The sequence below is a fragment of the Ambystoma mexicanum genome, chromosome 14 (genome assembly GCF_040938575.1).
Source record: "Ambystoma mexicanum isolate Mex_15411 chromosome 14, UKY_AmexF1_1, whole genome shotgun sequence".
NCBI classification, from domain to species: Eukaryota; Metazoa; Chordata; class Amphibia; order Caudata; family Ambystomatidae; genus Ambystoma; species Ambystoma mexicanum.
This window is the reverse complement of record NC_090940.1, coordinates 627278079-627301754: the sequence shown is the minus strand read 5'-3', so window position 1 is coordinate 627301754 and position 23676 is coordinate 627278079. Positions and strand designations below refer to the sequence as shown.

Here is a 23676-nt window from a genome sequence, read left to right as displayed (position 1 = left end):
TAAGGAACTCCAGAGTTTTCCGGGTAGGCCTCTGCACCCAGGGCCTCTTTTGGGTGGTAACTTGTTTTATTTCCCAATGTTTTCATAAGGAAAGGGTTGGGTGCTGAAGAAGTGAAATATGGGGCCACTTTGAACATTATTTCCAGGGCCTCTTCTGGTTCATAGTCCACCCCTAGACCCGAGTTGGGTCTCTTAGAAACCTGAGGCCCTCTGGTTCCCCCGGCCACAAGACAAATCGCTCTTTTGCCTGATAAACCATTGTGCCCGGGTATGCAGAACCAGTCAGGGGTACAGGAGACGGGGCCCTTTTAAATCCACAGCAGAGGAAACAAACCAAAGCAGCATTTTCCCAGTCTTAGTGGAGGAGTGCTGTAGAAGGAAAGCATGCACTGGACACACAGAGGCACACAGAGATCAGCACACAGCCTCAGTAGAAGGAATGAAAGCACACATGTAGCAGAGGCCAGAACGCAATCCAAAATGAAGACACAGTTTGCGAAGAGAGAGGGAAGCGTATCACATTAGAGAAGGGAGCCAGGGGGTATCTTGTCTTTCCATCTAAAGCCATACCATCGAATACCACACCATCGAAAATTATTCATTGAATTGCCTTTCTATCGAAAAGCATATTCATTGAATAATTTTCGATGGTTAATTTCGATGGATAGGGTTAGTGTTAGGGTTAGAGGTTAGGGTTGGAGCTAGAGTTAGATTTATGTTTAGATGAAGGGTTGGCTTAGGGTTGGGGGTTAGGGGTGGGGCTAGGGTTAGATTAAGGGTTAGTTTAAGGTTAGGGTTGGGTTAGATTAAGGGTAAGATTAAGGTTTATATTAAGGGTTAGATTAGTGTTTGGGTTAGGGGTTAGGGCAACCCCTCCCCACCAATATTTATTTAAAAAAACGTTACAAGGAGCTGGGCAGTGCCGACATTTCAGCACTGGACAGCTCCATGTAACGTTTTAATGTAGAAAATAAACGCATCGAAATGCTATCTTTTACATTTAAAAGCACATATCCATTCGATAGAAAAGTTTTGATCGATATGTACTTTTAATGAAAAAGATAGAATGGCGATGCTTTTATTTTCGATGCATCTTTTTCGACGCATTGACATTTCAATGCATTGGCATTTCGATTTATTGTTTTCGATGCAATGACTATAAACAGAGCAAGGGGTACCAGATAGGATCAAAATAGTGAAGAGTCTAAAATCCCATCAGAGGGAGTGGTAAAGAGACACCCGAGGTAGACAGGGGGCAGTATAAGGAAGTGACGAATAGGAAAGAACAAGATAAGACGGGGGAGTGTCCAGTGACTACGGGGATCCGGGGAAGAGGCTAGCGGGCGAGGAGTTTTGAGATGGCGGCACCCCACCGGTGGGACATTAAGGAAAGAGCGAGAAGAAGAAAGAAACTAGACGCAGTCCTGGGAAGTGGCGTACGAGGAGGATGGAGCAATTAAGAGCAGGGTCCAGCTTCTCAATCAAACCCCGCTAAGGCCAGCGGGACACTGAGATGAAGGCAGAAACCCCCTAGAGGAAAAGGCCTGGCCGACATCGCAAACACCTCTCTGCCAGTGACTTGGGAACCGCAGAAGAGGGCTCTTTTCAGTGCCTAGAGAGTCTCTATTTCTGGTGGCAGAGGTGACGAGGCGGTGAGACCCCAGTCTTCAGGGTGGGTCCTACTAGTATGTGTATGTGTGTGATTGCACTAGGACGCAGGACCCTTCCCTCTGTGGATCTGTGCCCCTTAGTCCTCAGCTCATGGAGGTCACTGCCCACGTCAGTGTCATCTTTGTGTGGTCACTGGTCATTCTATCCCTTTCTGTCATCCTACACAGCCTTGCACCTGTGGGTGTTAAAACCCACAGCACTCCCCTTTGTGACAAAGTGTGCCCTCAACCACAGTGTTTTTTTCCGATGAACAGGTCGTTGACCTAACTTTGGAAAATAGACTAGACCTTTGGTTGTTCTCACCCAAATTGCAATACAGTTGGTAATTGTCCATACCTTTCGTGTTAAAAAAACAGATTCAACAAGGACATTCCCTGTCAATTTAACCTTTGCCCCTATATATTTCCTAATGGTCACTGGTTAGACCAGCATGAAATATTGAACAGACCACAATCCTGCTTGCTCATGTCATGCACACAATTCATGTTTTCCCTTTACAGCTGTTACCGACCCGTCCTGCTCCGCCTCGCTACCAGTGCACCCCAACACCAAATAAAGACACAGGAGACCAGAAGTAGAGAAGTATGGCGTGTAATGCAAGCAGGAGCCAAACGCCTGAAAGGACTGCTCTCTTCTCCAAGGCGGGTCACGTCCGTATATACAGATGGAGCGGCTAGCCCAAACTCCACCAGTGACCGAGCACGTCAAGCTAGGAAGTCCATGCAAGGTGGGATGCAGAGAAAGAGCTGGAAATTGCTCCGGACAATGGGCTCTTTCCCGGTCACGAGGTTACCTCTACCCTTCGGGGTCTTGCTTCAGCCGTCTTTAGTCACGTCAGCTATGTACTTCTCAGGAGGGGCCGAGGCCGCCGGACTGCCTGAGGCATGGTGCGCACACATTCCACAGCATTGCGACCTTGCATGACACAGCTGTTCCGCTGTAGCTCAGTCTCTCGTCAGAGAAAACCAAAAGAAAACGCAGTATCAGAGTTGGTAACAACAGCCCTAGACCATGGACCATCGTGCCCATCAACGGAAGACTCATTCCGGCCGTCATGCAATTCACAAAGGAAATGAGGGCTGCCCCTACACGAAACACCTTTGCCACACCTTGTAGCAGACAATGGGCCCGATTCATGGAAATATTTTGCCATGCAAAGTTCCAGCAAAGGAATTTTGAACTGCAAAAATGACTATGCACTGACTTTGCACTGGAGAAATACACTTTGCACGGTTCCAGGAATCCGGGCTTGTGTCGGCAGTGCAAAGTCACTTTTCAGCAGTGCAAATTCACTTTGAACTGGGCAAATATTCCATGAATCGGGTCCACCGTTTTCTTTTTCTTCCATTTTGGAAGTGTCTCCGTATGCTGTGCCTACGACCAGAGATGCCAGAGGAGCCGACTCAGTACTAACCAGGAAACACAGACAGCGATTTTTCATTCTTATCATTAAGTCCATTTGCTTTCGCGCGGGAACAGCAGCAGCTGCTCTGCCTTCTTATTAACTTGTCACCGGCCCGGTTGCTGGCAAAGAGATTTTTTACATTCGGTTCAGTAATCCTGTGAAACGCGGCCTGTACGAGATGGAGTTACTAATGGGAGCAGACAGACTATCCCCATATGCTTTCTCAGGAGGATAACTCAGGGGCAACATGCTTGCCTTGGAAGCAAGACAACACAGAGCAACACAGGTTCGATCCCCGGGTCCGCACTTAGAAACCTCTGGGTATTAAAATAACCAATTAGAATGGAGAGGGCTTTGTTAGTTAAAGAACAATGGCCAAGTCTACCGTCACCCTGAAACAAGGGGCGAATGAAATGGAAGCACGGCACAGCCAAGCGACGGCAGCGTTGCGCGAGATTTGATTCATAATAATGTATTTCACTGTGTAACATGTAATATTACCTTGTCCTCTCCTTAGCTCCCAAGCTGCCCCTGTCATGGGACAGCTCGAGCCAGTCCTGGTTTTTCCCTCGCCCGCTGAGACTTCTAGTTACATTTTCCCACACTCTAAGTATGGCCCTACGCATTCAGAGTCTCAGAATCAGGATACAGACCCCACTAACCCAGCCTTCAAATCTCTGCACACTGAACACACACAAAACTCACACAACCATTTCTCTCCCAGCAATCCGCACGCGCTTTACCACACGACATAAACAGCACCTACAGCACACAAGGTCTCGCCTGAACCGATACTTGCACCAAAGCCCAGCACTCAGTGTATGCCGAGCTGAAGATGCCAACAGCACACCACCTCTCCCACTCACGCTCCACCCGACTAACCCTACCTGCCCTCCTTCCTGAGATCCGCCAGAGTGCCTGGCGACCAATTCCGTTGGTGGCGGTGTGCTATAGAAGTACCTTTAACATAACATAACATTGCAGCATATAGTGTGTAAAACCAGGACTGGCTCGAGGTGTCATGCATTGCACAAGGCAACATGGCTGCTACCTCTGGTGGAAGCAGATAAGTTCAGTATACTGTTTCCCTTAGCATCCATCACTTAAGGAACCCGAAACCCACCATCTGTGGGGGTGGGGGAGCGGCCTGAGCCATTGGGGGCGGGGCTAGGGCGGTTTAAAGGGCGTGCCATGAACGTTACCGGCTTGTAAAAAGTGTAAAACACTGTTAAAATAATACTACATTTTGCATAGATGGCTTGAAAAGGACACCATTAACCCACCTGACAATATCTATATATATTTCTGAGGCTTGTGGAATCTGCTTAGATCACATGCTGTGCATAGGCCGACATCTAGTGGAAGCTGCAGAGCATTGATGTTTGTTTTTCGAAACTCGAAAAGGGGCGGCGAACTAGGGCGTGCCAGTAATACTATCCCTAGTCCACTGTACCCATGATCCGTCACGCGTGTAGGACCCTCAGATTGTTTTTTTCCGCCATACTTGTCGGAAGCATTATCGCAGAGTGCCCTGGCTTTTAGCCATTTATCATATAATTATCAAAAAATCCCCGTTCTCCAACCCTATGTCCAAGATCGCCGAAGATCGCCGTCGGTACTTGAGACCGAGGAAGAACAGCCGTCGGGACTACACGACGGACTTTGGGCCTTGGAAGGCCTCTGGCCTCGGCCCTCAGCCTCGGAAGGCCTCTGGCCTCGGCCCTGCCAAGTAGGGAGAGTGGGTGCTGGATATACACACACACTTGTTTCCTACATATACCCACCCGCTGCCAGATATTGACATATGGAGAGTACTCCATTTAAATTCTGCCCGAAGTGCAACCGTAAGTTCTCCTGGGTAGATAAACATAATACCTGTAACCTGTGTCTTCCAAGGGACCACCCCGAGGCAAATTGTAGAGCTTGTAAGCTCTTCAAAGCCAAGACACTTAAGGACCACTCAACCAAGCGTTGGGCCCACTACGCCAGGCAACTCGAGGCCATGGACGCTGTGGGTTCCTTCAGCGATGGCAGCAATGCCGCTGTATCGGATGGCCAGAGCACAGGGGTGTCGTCAGGCCCCCAATCACAAGCCCCCAACCTCGGAGGACTGACCGGCGGGTCAGTTATGGGGACAACACCCGGCAGCAAGAGCGCTACCCACACCTCTTCCACTAAACACACTCACCCCACCCGAGATCCGACACGTGTGTCGAGTGATTGGCAGAAGAAGGCACAGAGAGAGCGGTCCGCAGAATCGGTGTTTTCTGGGCGTTCCAGGTCATGGTTGCCCCATGACACACAGCAACAGTCTACGATTGCTAAGAGTGGCACATTACCTAAAGTTACGGATGTATGGTCGTCAGAAGACGAATCTGACCTCTACCCCCAGGCAACACGTTCGAAGGCTACTCCGGTAGTTGTTCGACATCAGCTTCCGAGATTCAACGCCCCTCTTCCAAGACTACCGAATCTCATGATCCCTCCTCTGAATCTCGACGCCAAGCATCGAAAGATTCAGAAAAGTCCAAGGGGTCAGGAAAAAACTCCTCTACACATGGGAAAGGGGAAAAAACAACATAAGAAAGCCTCTGAACACCAAGTTCAGAAGGAGAAACACAAACAACCTTTAGAAAAGTCCAAGGCCCCTGACCCTGTCACTAGACCAAAAATTGTCCCTCCCACTCCTCGGGATATGGGCATGGATGAGGAACCACTGCAGGAAAGGGTTATTCCCAGTTCCAAAAAATGGAACTCGGAGGACATTGACAGAGTATTGAGGAGAATGTCTTTTTTTGTAGATTTCTACGAAAAAGACCCAAATTACTTCCATAGTTATCAGAGTACTCCTGCTACCCCTGCCCCTTCGGGATCCAAAGACCCTCAACCTCCTACTAAGAGACTCCGTACTGAGACTCCAGTTCAGGGGCTCATTTCAGACCCTTTCAGTTTTGAACCTTACCAAAAGTATGGTGAGGATTCGGAAGTACAAATGCTAGACGACCAGGCCAGGGTCGATTACTATGGAGATGATGAGGACCAGGAAGAGGAGGAGGAAGACGAGGTGGATGCCTATAGTCTCGACTCCCCTATTCCCAAGGACCCCCCTGTGAATGACTCACCTATTGACAATCAGCCTTTGCTTAACGAAGTTTTAGCCAAGGCGGCAGCCCATTTCCAAATTGACACTCAGGATGCCCAGGAAAAGAGAGATTTTGCAGAGCAAATTCTAGGGGATAAACGATCCATTGCTCAGGCTATCCCCATTCTAAAATCTATTCAACGCAGAATCTGGTGACCTCTAATCTTACTCGGGCAGTTAACCCAAGAGTAGAAAAATGATTCAGGGCTGCTCCCTCGGACCCACTGTACATAAGAGGTCAGCTAAAACCCGACTCATTAGTGGTTACAACCAGCAGGAAGAGGGCGGGAACACCATTAGCATCTTCGGAAGCTCCCCGGACAAAGAGAGCAAGAGAATATACGCTCTAGGTAGGAAGGTGGCATCCACGTCGACATACCAAGCACGCATTGCCAATACCACCACTCTGCTAGCAAGCTACAACTGCCGCCAATGGGAACAGGTAGCTGCCCTCATTGCCTCTGCACCAGAACCTCTAAAGAGCCAGTTGGCCCGGATTGCGCCGGAAGGAAGATGAGTGTTCGGATGCATTGTCAAGGCTAACTTCGATGCCTCAGACAATGCAGGGAGGCTGATAGCAGAAAGCACAGTAATTAAACGACACGCTTGGCTAAGGCAGTCAGGGTTTAAACCCAAGCCACCCTTATAGATATGCCAGTAGAACCTAATGTCCTGTTTGGGAAAGCAGTGGAGGAAGTGTTGAAGACGGCTAAGGACAAATATGACACCTTAAAGTCCCTTGGCCAACTAACAAATAAGCCCACAAACCAGTGGGGAAATAACAATTTTTGTTGCTTTCGTGGCCAAAACTCCCAGAGAGGGTGCAATTACTACCAGAACCAAGGAGCCTCGTGGAGCGATAACCAACAAGCTACCCAAGGTTTCGCCAGAGGTCAAGAGGGGCCATGGTAGGGGGAGAGGCAGCCCAGGTAGAAGCACTACGCCTCTCAATAAACAGTGACATTCCGCTCCGGATCCCTCTCCATGCATCCCCGGTAGGGGAGCGCATTTCCATCTTCACCCACGCATGGGAAGGGATCACTTCGGACAGATGGGTGTTATCCACAGTGTCTGCGGGATGCTGTATAGAACCACTAGAGTGCCCCCGCGACCATCGACCAAGACAGAAGATACACTCCTTGGAGCACCAAAGAATTCTCCTCGAGGAGATCGTCATTCTTCTCGCAAAGGACGCGATAGAACTCGTCCTGGGCAACGAGGTAAACAAGGGTATTTATTCAACTTACTTCCTTGTGCCAAAAAAAGATATAACGATGCGCCCAGTATTAGACTTACGCCCAGCAAATAAGTATGTCAAGCCTCAAAAATTTCACATGGCTACACTCCAAGAGGTAATCCCCCTACTATAAAGAGGAGATTACATGGCAACATTGGACATGAAAGATGCCTATTTTCATATTTCCATGTTCCCAGCGCACAGAAGATGATTGCGTTTCAAGGTAGACAGCCAGCACTACCAGTTCAAAGTGCTGCCCTTCAGAATAGCCTTGGCACCAAGGGTATTCACCAAGGTACTGGCGGTGGTGGCGGTGCACCTACGCAGGGAGGCAATCCCAGTGTACCCTTACCTGGACGACTGGCTCATCACAGGGGAAACCCCCCTAATTTGCAGATCCAACATTCAAAGAACAATCGCCCTCCTCTTCCAATTGGGCTTCTCAATCAACGAGAATAAATCAAGCATGGTGCCAAGCACCTCCAAACAGTTCCTAGGAGCTGTCCTAGACACCAAAGAGGGGTTGGCCTTTCCATCAAATGAAAGAATTCGGAATCTGTTACTGCAAATTCCTCAATATCAGTCCGGTCGCCAGATAAGGGTGCGCAAAGCGATGTGTTTACTAGGCATGGTGGCATCATGCATTTACCTGGTTCCGCCCCCGCGCCTGCATATGCGACCCATGCAGGAATGGTTGGCGAAACAGTGGTCTCAGGCAAGTGGTCAGTGGGACGATCAAGTGGTCGTTTCGCCAACACTAGTAGAGTCTTCGCTGGTGGACAAGAGAGAATCTTTCAAAGGGGAAACCCTTTTACGATCCAGAAATACAGGTCGTAGTCACAACAGACGCGTCCCGGTCAGGGTGGGGAGCACACCTACTTCACCACACAGCTCAAGGTGTCTGGTCTCACACAGTGGCTCAGATTCACATCAACCTGCTAGAACTTCTGGCAGTCTTCAGAGCGCTTTGGGCATTCGAACCCCACCTATCCAACCTGTCAGTGCAGATCCTAACAGACAGCACGTCGGCAATGTTTTACATAAACAAACAAGGGGCACTTGTTCGCCAAATCTGTCCAAGCTTGCCCAGAAAATTTGGATATGGGCACTCAGACGGAACATTTACCTGTCGTCTCAACATGTTCCAGGGTATCTCAATTCACTAGCGGATGCTTTGAGCAGAGATCCCCTCCCAGAAGAACATGAGTGGCGACTACACGACGAAGTCGTAGAAGATCTCTTCTCTCAGTGGAGTTTCCCCACTATAGACCTATTCGCCACAGGCGAAAACAGACAATGCCCAGAATTTGCATCCAGGTTCCCCCAGCGAGGCTCCAAGGGGGACGCTCTATGGATGAATTGGTCAGGGATGTTTGCCTACGCTTTTCAACCAACCCCTCTGATGAGGAAGGTGGTCAACAAGATACACAGGGAATCGATGACGCTCATCCTAGTTGCTCCTATGTGGGCGAGACAACCATGGTTTCCACACCTACGCAGACTGGCTGTGTGCGACCCCATCAAGCTCCCGTGCTGGTACAACCTACTCTCCCAGCACGAAGGACAAACAGTGCATGCTCAACCGAACTCGTTGAACTTGGCAGTATGGCTCCTGAAGTCATAGAGTTCGGCCATCTCAATTTATCCCAGAGATGTATGGGTATCTTAAAAGAATCAAGGAAACCTAACACAAGGCACTATTATTTTGATAAATGGAAAAGATGTGTTATTTGGTGCCAGAATAAGCAAATCAAACCAATTGATTGCACTCCTTCCAATATTGTCACCTACATGCTCCACCTTCTGGACGCAGGGTTGGTCTTTAATTCACTCAAGGTACACCTGGCGGCGCTGTCAGCCTACACGACCTCCCATAACAAGGTGTCATGGTGGAAATTGCCAGTTGTCAAAGCCTTTATGGAAGGGGTGAGGAGACTCCACCCTCCAATTTCTAACCCACCACCAGGGTGGGACCTTAATGTGGTGCTTGCTAAACTCATGCCCCCCCTACCCTTTGAACCCATGCATAAAGCTAGTCTTAAACACCTGACTTATAAAACAGCCTCCTTAGTAGCCATTACATCCATAAGAAGGGTCAGTGAAATTCAAGCTCTGTCAGTGCAGGATCCTTTCTTTACTGTTCATAAGGATAAACTGGTTCTATGAACTCACCTTAGGTTGTCACCTAAATTTATTTCTAAATTCCACGTTAACCAGTCCATTGAGCTACCGGCCTTTTTCCAAGAACCCAAAAGCTCTGCTGAGGTGAAACTACACACTCTAGATGTGAGAAGAGCGGTTCCCTACTACGTAGACAAGACCAGACCGCTAAGAAAGACAGATCAACTGTTCATTTCCGTAGCTACAGGCAGAGAGGGGGATCGCGTCTCTAAAGGTGCCATTTCTAAATGGATAGTCAGATGTATCCAGCTGTGTTACTCCCTTTCAGAAAAGACACTGCCTTTTACGCCAAGAGCCCACTCTACAAGAGGTACTGGGTAGCAGATTCCACAAGCCTCAGAAGGGATACATTACTCCCTGCAATCGTATTTCTGATGCTTGTATCTGCTTAGATTCACATGCGCCCGCCCTTCCTCCCCTCTGAGAGAAGGTGCATGGATGCTTGTAGTCTTATCTATCTATCTGCTTGGATACTCTGTACTCATGCTACTCCTCATGCTACCTCATGTCCGAAAAAATAAAATCGGAGGGTCCTATACGCGTGAGGGATCAGGGGTCCAGTGGACGTCACACTAGGGATAGTATTACTGGCACGCCCTAGTTCGACGCCCCTTTTTTAGTTTCGAAAAACAAACTGTAATACTCTGCAGCTTCCACTAGATGTCGGCCTATGCACAGCATGTGAATCTAAGCAGATACAAGCACCATAAATATGATTACGGTGAGTAATGTATCATACATATATATATAGTTAACGTAACATGTTGAGCAAAAATAGAGTATGATTGTTGATTCATTTCACCCATACTGAATGGAAGCCTACAAGTACCAGAATGCAATGTAATGTGAGCCAAACAATCTCTGAGTTGTACAATTGTGTCATTGGGACTTAAAACGTGCAGTGAAGGAAAATGCAATTCCTCACCCGCTTGTACTCGCACCTCTTAAGGGGCTTGCCGCAGACCATAGCCACTTCCATTTACTCACTCGCTGCTATGTCTGCAGCCATCTGACTTTCATCGCTTCCTATGTTAAATGCTCTAATGAAAAGTAGAGAAGCGTTACCCCAGGGAACTTGAGCCTCCTGTACTAGCCTTTTTTTTTAATGTGCAGTGAAGAAGTGCCATGTGGAGGGTCCCCTTGTCCACACCTGTCACAAAAGGCTAAACTATAACATCCCACCCCAGAAGGGGTAGATATTGAAAAATACTCCCACAGTCAAGAAGACCCCACCACCAATTCAGTAAGAAGAGAACGTAAGCAGGCTCGGGCATTTATTATGGGGTGCCTTGGCATTGAAAACTGTGAGTGGGAATGAACCCTCACAAGCCCCCACTCAGAGACCCGCTCACTTAATGATAATGATGTGTTTATAGAGTGCCTTAATCCAAAGCGCTTTACAGAGCACATATTTACATACAATATCACCCAACCGAAATTGGTACTCATTTATCGACCCCGGAAGGATGAGAAGCTGAGATGGCCTTGCCGGGATTCAAACCTGTAACCTGCAGATCAGGCTCAGATCGCAGCAGCGAGCGCTCAACCCGCTGAGCTATCTTACCACCAAATGTGTAAAAATGTGGGGTGCGTGAAAAGTCTTCGATCTGCAGGTTCTTGCACAGCTGTCTTCTCCCATGCCCACACCTTATGTTAATCAAATATGGTGGACCAACTCGCTGAAGACTCGATCCGCGGTACAACAGGATGCGGGCAAGGCGGTCTCCTCGCCCGCTTTTAGCCTAGTCTGCCACTTGCTGGAACAAAGCCAATCCCGCTCCCCAAGGCAAACCCAGGAGGCATGACTACATGGTTCGAAATTGCTGGGCGCAATTTAGCTCCTGCTTCTACACTAAGGTTCAGTGAGCATGGACTAAAACCAGCTCCTTGGTGTCAGGCCTCACCCAGTAAGCAGGAGCTTCTGCGGTGGAGCCAGGAGCAAGTACCCAGCCCATTTTTCCAAATTGAAAAAAAGACTCATTTAGAAAGACTGCACTGTGACCGCACAGATCATTCTTTCTAAATCGAACCGTCAGCCCCTGCGACGCACACAAGTGAAGTTTTTTTCTGCAGTCTTTATTGGCCCTCCATTCTAGTTATAGTTTTCGTTTTTTTCCTTTTCTCATGGCGCCTAGTAGTGCGGTGAACCATTTTGCTGTTGCTCTTTTGCCGGATGGACTGAAAGGTTTTTCTTTTGCGATCTCTTCGATTGTTGTGGTGATCCAGTTGTGAAGTATATCTATTTCAGTGTCTAGGTCAGCGTTGCCCATGGTCGTTGTTTGTGGTTTGGTGATCTCCAGTCGTTCTGTTAAGTTGGAGGAGTTTTTTTTATGGTTCTTCAGTTACTTTTCATGATGATTGGTAGTTTTTCCTGTTTCCTGGTTATTGGGGATGTCCCTGTGTAATTAAAAAATGGGAAAAAGACAAACAGGACAGGAGCTCTGCTGAGCCTGGAATGAAGTCTATGGGCTGCTGGGAAGGGATGCTTCTGTGCTCAGGACAGAAGTATCCACCCACTTCACATGTAAGCCGCACATGTCATCACTGCTTATGCCGTTTTGCAAAGTGGCTTTTTGTTTACCGGAACCTGGATCTGGGGAGGCAATTTTTCCTACGTTCTGGTTGAGGGGAAATCTGGCCATATTCCTTCTCTGGTATTTAAGGTGTTTGTTAAATAGTTTTAACGCATGAGGGTGGTGTCACGTAAAGAAGCTCATCACATAGCCTAGGAAACGCTCTAGGTGAACATGAAAACTGACATAACCAGTCTTATAATGTCACCCAGTATTGCAATTGTTTGTCTGCCACTTATTTCCACCACCCCAGAAGTAGGGGGGAGATCAGGAAAAGGAACCGCACAAGCATGCAGAATTGACATGCATCATAGATTTCTAACGCATGTTAAATTGCAGTTCTAACCATATTGTTCTAGTATTCTGATATAACCAAGTGTCACTGAGTTTGTGTTATGTCGTCTGCATGGATGTTAACATCGATGCATAAACCAAGTGTAGGTCAGGGGTCTGTAACGTTCGGCTCGCCAGGTATTGCAGACTACATCTCCCATCTACTCTAGACAGCATTGTCAATGGTGAGGGATCATGTGAGTCATAGTTCAGAACATCTGAAGAGCAACTGGCTGCAGACCTGGGGTGTGGGCAGACGGGAATCAATGGAGGTAACAAGGCCTGCAACACTGGCTGAAAAGCCTTGCTCCGCCGAGTCCTCGGCAAGTATCAACAAAGTTACAGCTTGCAAAAGACACTGGTACCTCTCACCCAGATACCACCTGGCGGCGAAGTCACTCCATGCCAGGCATAATACCTGGAGCCCGCCCTGGCGCTGCACTTAGCATACTGAGACTTGGAGTTGTTTTCTTATCGTTCGAAGTGTGAGCCCGCATGTCCCAGAATGCAAAGTGATAAAATAGGATTTGCTGAAGGTGTCACTTGTGGCATTGGGCCAGTTGGCCGGTATGATACTGTCCAGCCAAGGGTGGACGCGTGTTGCCTTGGTTACCCCTTGAATGTATGGGATGGAAAAAGAGCCAACGTCGCTGGGAGCCAATGCAGTGCTATGCATAGGGGATGCACATGAGGGGTTACAGGTAAACCTGCAGGGGGGAGGGGCATAAGCGCTGGAATGAAGAGCGGCTCTAAAGGAGGGATACAGATTGGAGACTGTGTTGAGTGGAGTGATCAGAAATTGGCAATGCGTTCTTGGAGTAGTATCGGCAGGTCCTTTCTAAAGCGCAGCATGGTGGGGGGGCAGTCTTGTCTGCGTTGCTGACTTGTTGCAGACATAGGGTTCTGTGGTGGGTTGGAAGAAGGAGTCAGACTCTTGGAGGACATTTCCAAATTACCTTTATTTAAATGATAAGAGAACAGCCTAGCTTTCCCTATACAAAAGGGGCTTCCCTACCTATCTAAAGGAACTTAGGTTGCTCGTCTGTTGCCAGGACGTACCCAAGAATGAAAAGCCCTCCGTCCTAATCTAGTTCTACCCTGATCCCGCTACTAAGAAACTAAACTTAAACAGAACTAGGAGATTGGCTTGAGTCTCCTTCTGTACCAGTCTTTTCCGACGGCATCTTTATATCAATGTCTTTATTCCGGTTGTCATTTATTGAGCAGAATCTTTAGTAATGGTCTGTGTTTATTTCTTGAATTAACTCTTGTAATTCTTCTACATTACTGGATTTGATATTCCCTTTAACCAGGTATTTAGGCCAACCTGCCTCGTGATACTTTCTCACAGGGTTTAGACCTCCCACAGTCTATTGATCCAGGTTCTCTCAGCTTGATTGGGTTTTCTGCCCACCTGATATTTCCCCCTATGGATTCTCTCTTTATTGCCACTTTCTGTACTGTACCAGACTTTATGTCAGAGTTTCTTATCTTTGCAGCTTGTTGCTCATAGAGTATTTTCCTTTTATTATTAGGTTCTGGTTTAGAACCTTACTAGAATTCACACCTAGGATTATTCAATTCCCTCTGTGCAGACTGGGGAACAGTGTAGGCTCTTGCTTTAGCTCGGGTGTTCTTCTCCACTACTGGGTTTCTCCTTCCTTCCCCGTGCCCTCTTCTTCGGCTGTCCTGCTGTATGCAGAGTGGGCAATTCTGAAGCTGCTCGTATTCCCAATGACTCTTTTGTTCTGCGTGCTCGTTGGTCTCCCATTCTTGGATTCCCTCACGCCGTACGCTGTTCAAGCTTCCACTTATCTTCTCGGATTGGTGTTGTCATGTTTGGTTGGGCCCACCATGGTAGAGACGTGGTCTCGCCACCACCTGCAGCAGGACTCTTCTTTCCTGCAGTAAAACGGTTCTCCCGACGTTGGATACGCCAGGTATCCATCGTCTCATTCAGTCATTCACCCGCTCTCCAAAAGTCGCAGGCTCTCCGACTGTTCTCTGGTCCGCCTCCTCCAGGTGTGCTCATGTGTTCGGTTTGCCATGGCAGAAAGAAGAGATATGGACAAGATTTCTCACGCTCTATCCCCTTCTGCGAGATTGGCGTCTTCCCTGCCGCTTGCATCAGCTTCATGCATGCAGACGACTGATTTGCGTCGCGGAACCCGGTCGGTTGCCATGGTTACCTCAACGCTAGGAATGCCAGAAGGGGAATTATCTTCCTTTCCATAAAGGTCTTCCTTTTCCGGAATCCTATGCTTCTAATTAAAGTTTGTTTGGTTAAAACTTTATTGCTGCCTTACTCGACGACCGTTCTTCCTTGGATACCTTGTTTGCTGATTCGAGTGGATTTCGCCTTCTCTCCTTCCTTCCTTTGGAGCCCTGCAGTGAAACAGACTCTGTCTCCGCACCAGTTCTGTCCCTCATTGTGACGCCTGTCCATTATGAGCTTCTTGCTTCCGCAACTGCCAACCATCTTACGGGCGGATCCCGTACTTAGCAGCTGCTGCATCGGACCGCGGCAGATTGCTGACTACCCAGGCTCCCGCTTACTTACAGGCTGTGCTCGTGTTACCTGTGCTCATGCGGACAGCTGTAACATCGGACCACACGGCGGGTTGTCTGGTTACCTCAGCTGTATCCGGCTATTTGCTGTAATATCGGGTCGCACAGTGGTTGCTGGCTTCCTCAGCTCTTCATTCCTATGTTCTTCTCCTACACTGACCTCGGCTTGATAACGGACTGTCTGGATACACTTGGCTCTACGTTTGCCCTCGCTCCCTCAACTGATCTCAGACTGGCAATCGGACTACTGTGGATTTTCCTTGTTTGTACTTCAGTGATTTGGAACGATTGGTGGACACCTTTGCAAGATGCTTTGCTGTATTTCAGGTGCCTTTGATAGGGTCGTTAGAGCTTCCCCGTGCCGCCTGGGTAGGTTCCTATTAACCTTCCTGTTTATTATTTTGTCCACCACGTTTTGGATTTCTTTCCGGGCACATCATCTACGAGTCAAGAGCCTTCATACCACTATAGGTTTCCTGCTCAGTTGGCCATTATTCAGGTTAATTTCCCTACTGCCTTTCCAGTCCAGTTGTGCCTACATCTTTATTAAGATTCTAAAGTATTCTTTATTCTTCTTTACAGCTTGGTGCATACTATGTTGGTATAACTCGCTCTTTTGCTCTAACCACAAATCTGTCGGTTAACCTAAAAGATAGAGAGGTGTTTAGGGGAAAAGGTCCCGCTGAGATCAGGAGACCCCGGGTAGGAGTTACGCAACCACCAGATTGGATTCCGCTGTAGGGTTTCTCACTGGTATCATATCCGGTAAGTGGTTCCATAACATCATGTCAGGGAGCTTCCCCAACTCAGGATACTCGCTGCTTCTCAAAATTCCTCCACACCTCCCAGTTGTATGCATGACCTCTTAAAGAGATAGTCACACTTCCTTCTTCATGCTGGTAGGTTCCAATATTACCTTCAGCCAAACAGGTATAAGGTACATTAGTCTTTGTAGCAATTAGTGCCGTGTATGCTACTAAGCTGTGTGGTTTCTCACAGGAACAGGAGTTCTTGTCCCCTAAAGGGGAGTCTTTCCCAGTGAGGTTCCACTTGCCCAGACCCCTAGGGAGGGTCTTGCAGAGTGGACTCATCTCCCTAGCCTCAAAGGGGGAGGCTCCCTTTTTGGGGAGAAAGGACGAATACCTTTGAATCGTCATAGTGCATAGTAGGAAAAATACCAGCAATATAACTCATGACCCTTTCTAAACCTTGGCAGATTTTGGTCCTGTGGTGGCAGCTGTAGTGGAACCAAGGTGTGAAGGAAGTGCCACCCACTTTTTACCATTTCAGGAGAAAACGCCATAGTCCTAGCACTGTGCAAGTGCGTAAGAGAACCAGAGGAAAGACGCAAGATCTGTGTCCAGACTTACTGACGAGGCTTCCTGGACAGCAATGAGGTCTATGCATGCCATTGCTCCTAGGTGGAGCGTGGCAATCCCAGACAGTGACATGTTGGGTTGCAGTCACTAACGGACGGCGCAGTGAGGGTGCGTATGTCCGACAGGAAGCAGTTCTTAAGCTGAGGTTAGTACAGTGTGAACCGGCTCAAAGCCTACGTGCTCTGGCCGGCTTAATCCGAATCTTCCACTCGACCCCACAGCCGCGGCATTAATGCAAGGAACACACATTAATTCTATCAAGCACTCTACTCATTCTTCTGATCTTTGATCCAATCCCCTCATTCAATCTGTACACGATCAACTCTTAAACATGTCGACAAATTTCAATTGCCGAAATGCTAATAAAATGTCATTGTGCATTGGTCTCCGGATAAAAGTTTTCCGCTGATGATATAACGAAAAAACTCATCGAATTTTTTATTTTTTTATTTTGGGGGGATTCCCCACCAAATCCTCCCCATCCACTTTAATTGTTATCAATTCCCGGACACCCACACCCCATATATATATTTTTCTAATACTGCCTAAATAATTCAGAGAGGTTTTTCGATATAAAAATTGCTGCAAAAAACCCTGCGAAATTACATCCCACGATGAAAGGACGTCGTACCGGATAAAAGACATACACAAGTCATCACTTACAGAGCCTGCTTTCTTGCAATGGCAAGCGGATCAAGCAGGAGAGATTTAAAAGAACTGAACCTGGGTGAAGAACTCGAACACCCATGATCTACTAAATGCTGATGCAGAGACAGAAAACACAGAAACATCCTTTCTTTTTTTTAGATCCCGCTGTAACTATTGCCTAGGAATATGTGAGCTGTGAGAGAGCTGGGAGGCGAGGATGCGCACACCACCTGAGGATGTTGCTTGGCTTTAGCCACCCAAGACCAATGCAGTCCTTCTCGTCATTCCCACCCACTACCTGCATGTCCCGGCCCAAAACACCCCACTGGGATCTCTTTGAGCGAGCTTTGTGGATTGGCTCTGTGAGTTAAAAGCTTAACTGCTTCTGTAATTAAGCTCCTAGTGTAATAAAAAATGGCTTTACCAAGTGTGCCTGCAGCCACTTGATTCATAGGCACTATGTATGTTCTTGCATCTGTTACTTGCACTGAATTCCTGCTAGAAACCAGCATTGGAAATGCCAACAGTTTTGCCTTTTATATGGGCATTACATAGGCATTTGCCAGGCACTGCCAGACTATGCCCAGGTCCTAACACCATTTTCCAGCCAAGCAGTACCACTAGGGCAGTGCCAGGCAAATGTATATATGCAATACCTACACAAAAAGCCCAAACTGTTGGCTTTTCCACAGCTTGTTGTTCTCTGCATCGAGATATTCTGGGAGGAGCCGTGGCCCGTATATGGTGGACCTCATAATTCCAAGGGTACATGCAAAGGATCTATGTGATCACTGCGACCGTCATAATTACGACGGCCTAAAATGCTCCCTTTACGCCACATATATATGCGGGGGGAGACCCCCGGAAACTCCCTTATTAATATTCCATCATATACCCCCCACATATATATGTGGTGTAAGAGGGTCTAAAAAAAAGTCCGCATTTTCGGCCGTCGTAATTGTGAGGGTGACGTTTTGGGCCATTACCCATGCAGGTGTGTGGGCTAGGGATTTTCTTTAGCATTGGCCCTAGTTTCTCACCCTGTCGCGTGAAGGCTCCTGGAAGTGTGCATGGAGGAGCAAATACACGAATCCACTGCATTCATGAGGCGTGGTAAATCTCTCCTACAAATCCACCAGTGCAAATCTCAAAGAGACTCCATGGCCTGAGACCGCACGGGTCGGGCTATTCCTCGGGGACTCTCCACAAGCAGCGGAAGAAGTCGGAAAGTTATCAGGCGCCAAACCCTGGAAACAACTGGCACAGCCCTCTGGGGTCTCAAGGGAAGCAGCAACCATTCAGGAAAGAACTCAAACCAATCCTAGAAGTAGACAGTCATTCGGAGGGTAGAGGGACATTGACAGACCACCGCCCTTCCCGTTCGCCATGTACCAGCTGACCAAGAACAACTGGTACCAGGTAATAATGTCCCCATACATAATGTCGCCGGGAAAGCCGCTTTGTCAACTGTCGCCATTTTCAGAAAGATACTCTTATTTCCTTGTCGTCATGGCTTGGGGACGCATGCTGCGCTTTGCATAACTCGCAAATTAAGGAAGACAGTTTAGTACAATAAATGGGTTCTTAGAGAGTCCGCCCATTTATTGTAAATTGACTATTGCCAAGATCAGGATTCCATGGCACCAAGGAAAACCAAAAGCGTTGGAATCCATGCAAAGATGTAACATTACAACACAACTGTAACCTCTAGGCCTATAACCATGGGCACAACTAGACCAACATTTAGAGACGGGGGCACTTCGACTCGTGGGGGCTCTCGCTTCAGAGACTTTGGGAAGTCAGGAAAAACACAGTCGTGTGGGACACCCTCACTGCTCTCCATCAAACAATGTTTACGGGAACTAGTGTCAAATCAGCAGCCGATGGTGGCATAGAAGCTATGGTGCTTCTCGCTGATGACGAGGATGGCATAGACGCTACGGTGCTTCTCGCTGGCAACAAGGATGGCATAGACGCTATGGGGTTTCTCGCTGGCGACTAGGATGGCATAGATGCTACGGGGCTGCTTGCTGGCGACCATGATGGCATAGACACTATGGGGCTTCTCGCTGGTGACGAGGATGGCATAAACGCTATGGGGCTTCTCGCTGGTCACGAGGATGGCACATATGCTACGGGGCTGCTCGCTGGAGACGAGGATGGCATAGACGCTATGGGCGGTTTCTTGCTGGCGACGAGGATGGCCTAGACGCTACGGGGCTGCTCGCTGGCGACGAGGATGGCATAGAATCTATAGTGCTTCTCGCTGGCGACGAGGATGGCATAGACACTATGGGGCTGCTCGCTGGCGACGACGATGGCATAGATGCTACGGGGCTGCTCGCTGGCAGCGATGAGGGCATAGACGCTACGGTGCTTCTCGCTGTCGACGAGGATGGCATAGACGCTATGATGCTTCTCGCCGGCAACAAGGATGGCATAGACGCTATGGGGCTTCTCGCTGGCGACGAGGATGGCATAGATGGTACGGGGCTGCCCACTGGTGACTATGATGGCATAGACGCTATGGGGCTGTTCTCTTGCGACGAGGATGGCACAGATGCTATGGGCGGCTTCTCGCTGGCAACGAGGATGGCATAGACGCTACGGGGCTTCTCGCTGGGGACGAGGATGGCATAAACGCTATCGGGCTTCTCGCTGGTCACGAGGATGGCACATATGCTACGGGGCTGCTCGCTGGAGACGGGAATGGCATAGACGCTATGGGCGGTTTCTTGCTGGTGACGAGGATGGCCTAGACGCTACGGGGCTGCTCGCTGGCGACGAGGATGGCATAGATTCTACAGTGTTTCTCGCTGGCAACGAGGATGGGATAGACACTATGGGGCTGCTCGCTGGCGACGAGGATGGAATAGATGCTACGGGGCTGCTCGCTGGCAGCGATGATGGCATAGACGCTACGGTGCTTCTCGCTGGCGACGAGGATGGCATAGACGCTATGATGCTTCTCGCCGGCAACAAGGATAGCATAGACGCTATGGGGCTTCTCGCTGCCGACGAGGATGGCATAGATGGTACGGGGCTGCCCACTGGTGACTATGATGGCATAGACGCTATGGGGCTGCTCTCTTGCGACGAGGATGGCACAGATGCTATGGGCGGCTTCTCGCTGGCAACGAGGATGGCATAGACGCTACGGGGCTTCTCGCTGGGGACGAGGATGGCATAGACACTACGGGGCTGCTCGCTGGCGACGAGGATGGCACAGACGCTACGGGGCTTCTCGCTGGTGATGAGGATGGCATAGATGCTACAGGGCTGCTCGCTGGCGACAAGGATGGCATAGACGCTACGAGGCTGCTAGATGGCGACAAGGATGGCATAGACGCTATGGGCAGCTTCTCGCTGGCAACGAGGATGGCATAGATGCTATGGGTGGCTTCTCGCTGGCGACGAGGATGGCATAGATGCTACAGGGCTGCTCGCTGGTGACAAGGATGGCATAGACGATATGGGGCTTCTCGCTGGCGATGAGGTTGGCATAGACGCTACGGGGCTGCCCGCTGGCGACGAGGATGGGATAGATGCTACGGGGCTGCACGCTGGCGATGAGGATGGCACATATGCTACGGGGCTGCTCGCTGGCGGCGAGGATGGCATAGACGCTATGGGGCTTCTCGCTGGTGATGAGGATGGCACAGACGCTATGGGGCTGCTCACTGGCAACGAGGATGGCATAGACGCTATGGGGCTTCTCGCTGGCGACGAGGACGGCACAGATGCTAAGGGGCTGCTCGCTGGCGATGAGGATGGCATAGGCGCTATGGGACCTCTCGCTGGCGACGAGGATGGCTCAGATGCTACGGGGCTTCTCGCTGGCGACGAGGATGGCTCAGATGCTACGGGGCTGCTCGCTGGCGACGAGGATGGCTCAGACGCTATGGGGCTGCTCGCTGGTGACAAGGATGGCATAGACGCTGCGGGGCGGCTGCTCGCTGGCAACGAGGATGGCGTAGATGCTACAGGGCTTCTCGTTGGCGATGAAGATGGCATAGATGCTACAGGGCTGCTCGCTGGCGACGAGGATGGCATAGACGCTATGGGGCTTCTCGCTGGCGACGAGGACGGCACAGATGCTAAGGGGCTTCTCGCTGGCGATGAGGATGGCATAGGCGCTATTGGGCCTCTCGCTGGCGACAAGGATGGCATAGACGCTACGGGGCTTCTCGCTGGCGACGAGGATGGCTCGGATGCTACGGGGCTGCTCGCTGGCGACCAGGATGGCTCGGATGCTACGGGGCTGCTCGCTGGCGACGAGGATGGCTCAGACGCTATGGGGCTGCTCGCTGGCGACGAGGATGGCATAGACGCTGCGGGGCAGCTGCTCGCTGGCAACGAGGATGGCCTAGATGCTACAGGGCTTCTCGTTGGCGATGAAGGTGGCATAGATGCTACAGGGCTGCTCGCTGGCGACGAGGATGGCATAGACGCTACAGGGTTTCTCATTGGGGACGAGGATGGCATAGATGCTACAGGGCTGCTCGCTGGCGACGAGGATGGCATAGACGCTACAGGGCTTCTCGTTGGTGACGAGGATGGCATAGATGTTACAGGGCTGCTCGCTGGCGACAAGGATGGCATGTACGCTAGGAGGTTGCTGGATGGCGACAAGGATGGCATAGACGCTATGGGCAGCTTCTCGCTGGCAACGAGGATGGCATAGATGCTATGGGTGGCTTCTCGCTGGCGACGAGGATGGCATAGATGCTACAAGGCTGCTCGCTGGTGACAAGGATGGCATAGACGATATGGGGCTTCTCGTTGGCGATGAGGTTGGCATAGACGCTACGGGGCTGCCCGCTGGCGACGAGGATGGCATAGATGCTACCGGGCTGCACGCTGGTGACGAGGATGGCACATATGCTACGGGGCTGCTCGCTGGCGGCGAGGATGGCATAGACGCTATGGGGCTTCTCGCTGGTGATGAGGATGGCACAGACGCTATGGGGCTGCTCACTGGCGACGAGGATGGCATAGACGCTATGGGGCTTCTCGCTGGCGACGAGGACGGCACAGATGCTAAGGGGCTTCTCGCTGGCGATGAGGATGGCATAGGCGCTATGGGGCCTCTCGCTGGCGACAAGGATGGCATAGACGCTACGGGGCTTCTCGCTGGCGACGAGGATGGCTCGGATGCTAAGGGGCTGCTCGCTGGCGACGAAGATGGCTCAGACGCTATGGGGCTGCTCACTGGCGACGAGGATGGCATAGACGCTGCGGGGCAGCTGCTCGCTGGCAACGAGGATGGCCTAGATGCTACAGGGCTTCTCGTTGGCGATGAAGGTGGCATAGATGCTACAGGGCTGCTCGCTGGCGACGAGGATGGCATAGACGCTACAGGGCTTCTCATTGGGGACGAGGATGGCATAGATGCTACAGGGCTGCTCGCTGGCGACGAGGATGGCATAGACGCTACAGGGCTTCTCATTGGGGACGAGGATGGCATAGATGCTACAGGGCTGCTCGCTGGCGACGAGGATGGCATAGACGCTACAGGGCTTCTCGTTGGTGACGAGGATGGCATAGATGCTACAGGGCTGCTCGCTGGCGACAAGGATGGCATAGACGCTACGAGGCTGCTAGATGGCGACAAGGATGGCATAGACGCTATGGGCAGCTTCTCGCTGGCAACGAGGATGGCATAGATGCTATGGGTGGCTTCTCGCTGGCGACGAGGATGGCATAGATGCTACAGGGCTGCTCGCTGGTGACAAGGATGGCATAGACGATATGGGGCTTCTCGCTGGCGATGAGGTTGGCATAGACGCTACGGGGCTGCCCGCTGGCGACGAGGATGGCATAGATGCTACGGGGCTGCACGCTGGTGACGAGGATGGCACATATGCTACGGGGCTGCTCGCTGGCGGTGAGGATGGCATAGACGCTATGGGGCTTCTCGCTGGTGATGAGGATGGCACAGACGCTATGGGGCTGCTCACTGGCGACGAGGATGGCATAGACGCTATGGGGCTTCTCGCTGGCGACGAGGACGGCACAGATGCTAAGGGGCTGCTCGCTGGCGATGAGGATGGCATAGGCGCTATGGGACCTCTCGCTGGCGACGAGGATGGCTCAGATGCTACGGGGCTTCTCGCTGGCGACGAGGATGGCTCAGATGCTGCGGGGCTGCTCGCTGGCGACGAGGATGGCATAGACGCTGCGGGGCGGCTGCTCGCTGGCAACGAGGATGGCCTAGATGCTACAGGGCTTCTCGTTGGCGATGAAGATGGCATAGATGCTACAGGGCTGCTCGCTGGCGACGAGGATGGCATAGACGCTACAGGGCTTCTCATTGGTGACGAGGATGGCATAGATGCTACAGGGCTGCTCGCTGGCGACGAGGATGGCATAGATGCTACAGGGCTGCCTGCTGGCGACGAGGATGGCATAGACGCTACAGGGCTTCTCGTTGGTGACGAGGATGGCATAGATGCTACAGGGCTGCTCGCTGGCGAGAAGGATGGCATAGACGCTACGAGGCTGCTAGCTGGCGACAAGGATGGCATAGACGCTATGGG

The 23676-nt window shown here is 50.4% G+C and overlaps 1 protein-coding gene across 1 annotated transcript in view; it reads left to right on the top strand.

Moving 5' to 3' along the window:
- Positions 1 to 23676, top strand: part of ARMH4 (armadillo like helical domain containing 4) — a 553724-nt gene that overhangs the window by 400798 nt on the left and 129250 nt on the right. The window lies entirely within an intron of this gene.